The sequence below is a fragment of the Coenobita brevimanus genome, chromosome 93, assembly GCF_032717465.1.
Source record: "Coenobita brevimanus isolate Jiangsu-jjx chromosome 93, ASM3271746v2, whole genome shotgun sequence".
NCBI lineage: Eukaryota > Metazoa > Arthropoda > Malacostraca > Decapoda > Coenobitidae > Coenobita > Coenobita brevimanus.
Genome location: NC_137046.1, coordinates 48864246 through 48867481, shown reverse-complemented (window position 1 = coordinate 48867481; position 3236 = coordinate 48864246).

Below are 3236 nucleotides of genomic sequence, written 5' to 3'. Positions count from 1 at the left end.
TCAGTAAACATTAAAGAAAAAAAGAGAATTGTAAAGAAAGGGAGAAAACGAGAAACTAAAAGAAACAGGGAGAGACAGAAAAAAAAAAATAAACGCAGCAGGAGGCGGGAGAACCAGAGAGACAACGAGGACAGCAAATGGGAGAGCAAGGTGGGTGGGAGATGGGACCTGGGAGGGAGAGGTGAGTGAGGAGGGTGGGAGGAATGAGGGAGGAATAAGGAAGGGAGGCTTGGGAGGATGACTGAGGGAGTGGAGGGGAAGGATGAGGACGGGGAAGGCAAAAATAAAGAATGGGAGAGGTGAGGGATGAAGGAGGGGGTGGGAAGGATGAGGGGCAGGGTGGGAGAGGAAGGAATGAAAGAAATGGAGGTGTAGGGGAAATGAGAGAGAGAGAGAGAGAGAGAGAGAGAGAGAGAGAGAGAGAGAGAGAGAGAGAGACAGACAGACAGACAGACAGAAAGGGGGAGGGGGGGGAAGCACCTGCACAGGGACCCGGCCAACAGATGCAGCCTCTGTGTCATGCAAATGATCACGGCGCCCAAAAGAACTGCATCGCCAACACAGAGAGGGGCCGCGTGGGGCTGGGAACTGCGAGAGAGGGTCGGAGCTACACAGAGTGAAGGCCGGCGGGGCGCTGGGTGTGGGGATGAGAGAGTTGGGAGCTACGCTGAGTTACACAGATTACGATCTTAACTGGTTGGTCTGACCTTAGTATCAACCTCTCGAAAACGACGAATTAATATTAATTTGTTTTTACTATTTCTAGATTGTTTTACTTGGCTTAAATGTCTTTGCGACCTAGAAGGCTAGATATAGCAGTAAACCCATTACCCCTAGGGATTCTTCGAAAACTGCGGAAAATTCCTTGGTTGTTGCGTGACGAAAATGAATAAGCCGTCACCGAAGCGAAAAGGCTGACTGGATATTTAGTTCCGGATGCTCAAGAGGAGGAGATAAAATAGAAGGGAACAGGAGGCAATAGCTGGGACGAGGAAGACATTGCGAGCTAGGAAGAAGGGGGAGCGCTGGGAGTAGGGAAAGAGGATCGAGAAATTGAGAAGAAAGGACTGGGCGTCAGAATACCTGTAGAGGTTTGAGAGGAAGAGGAGGGAGAGAGAGTGAGAGAGACGTGAGGGAAAGAGAAAGGCAGGGAGAAGTAGTATGGAGGGAGGGTTATTTTGGGAAAGAGGGTGGGTTAAGATGGAAAGAGGAAAGCTGTGAGAGGGAAGGGGAATCTGGACATAGAAGTAGAAGCCTGCAATGGAAAGAGGACATCTCAGCCGTTTCTCTACGATGACTTATTGTTTAGGCAACTGCCACGAGGTTTTATTCAAGCTAGGAAGGACCACTAACGGTGAAGGGGCAATGAAACTTGATCCTAACCCCATCACTTCGACAATTCTTTTATAGGCTAAATTTTAATGTCTGACGGTAGCTAGAATTGAAGGGGTTAACGCTGGGAGAGGATATGAATAATACCGAACAGAGTGGAATGTGGGGTGAAGGCTGGGAAGGAGAACTGATACACAAAGAAACAGCTTGATAATCGGACATTTAGAGGCTGTGAAGAGAGTGTTAGGAAAGTTAGGCCTGCATTCAACCAGCTTGGAATTATGAAAAAATGCTGTGAAGGGGAGCGGCTGGCTTGGAGAGAGAGAAAGGGCACGTCGAAGAAGTTATGGAGCGGAAAGATGAGGAAGGGAAGGAGGAATGGCAGCGTTGGTAGACAGAGGAGTACTGAAAGGGGCAGAATCTGATTAGGCAAGGCAACGTTACTTTGAATATGTGGAGTGAGTGAGATAAGTACGGGACTATAATATGAGTTGAACAGAAAATTGACAGCATATCCTATTACAAAGAGAGTTGAAGGGACTGGCTGAGACATTTTATATTTTCTTCTTCATCAGGAGAAGCCTTTCCTAAGTAGACCAAAATCGACTGACAGGTGCAACGATCACCTATAAAAGACTTCATCGGAATCCAGGAATGAATAAACTGAAGACAGGGTCGCTTGAGAAGAAGGACAGGAGAACGAGAGGAGATACCGTAGACAGACTATTACACACACACACACACACACACACACACACACACACACACAAATGACGTCTGCCTGTTGATGAGGTCAACGAGACCTGAGTATAGATCAAGAGCCTGGTTCATTTCATTATCATCCTGTCCTTATTTTCCCACCTTAGGATGCATGGAAGGAGAATTCAGTGCTAAAAAATGGGAAGGTCTCAAACAAGAACTTTTAAAAGAAACCCATATACTATATTTGCTGCAACTACCTGTCTACCGATTGCTAGGCGTGCAATCCCGGAGTTCATTCAGGGTGGCAGTGTAGAGAAGGGAGCGCTACGACCATGATGCGGTAAAAGCATTTCTAAAGGCAAAAACGTCTCATAGCAATTTATCAGTGGGAAGCAGAGTGATGGAAGATGATGATGATGATGATGATGTTGGAAACAGTGAGGCTTGGTGCACTGGTGTGTGCTTAGTTTTGCATAGGTAATTGGTACGATGCAGGGGGTTCAAAAAGGGATAACCAAACAACGAAGAAGTGACTGGTTGACCCGTTGACTGGTGTGGAGACAACAGTATAGTTAATTCTTTTCCTGGGCAATACCTTCTTTTCACTTATTTCCTGTTAACATGAGACGATTTTAGTTAACTTACCCAAACCCAGGGTAGTATGGAAGTACTATACTTAGAATTTAGAGCTTGATATTATATTCCAACTTACAACGGACGATTTTATTAAGGTCATGGGAACTCGCCTCAGCTAAAGGACCGACCATCTTTTAGAATCAGCCGACTGCACAATACCTTAGTTTCTTTAAGTCAAATTTTGGGTAGCATATTTGCACTGACACCACTATAACACAGTGGTATACACAAATTTATGATGCATTGTGGAAGACGGAATCACTGACATCTTATTATTTTCCAGATCGTGGTGGTGACGCAAAAAGGACGCTGGCGCGAAGCAGAACCCAGCTGCAGGAAAAACACTCCCACAGAATCCTGATACTTATTCTGCATCACCACAAAACGTATGACGAACAAGTTCTGACTTTACCAGGTTCAGGACAAAAGCAGGACATCACTATTGCAAGCCTCTAAGTTGGACAGACCAGACAGTGTACAGTATATGAAGTGGTCCGTAGTGAAGGCAGGACACTGGGTGAGACGGTGAAGATGTGCTGGTGTGTGAGGATAGAGCTGGTGATTTC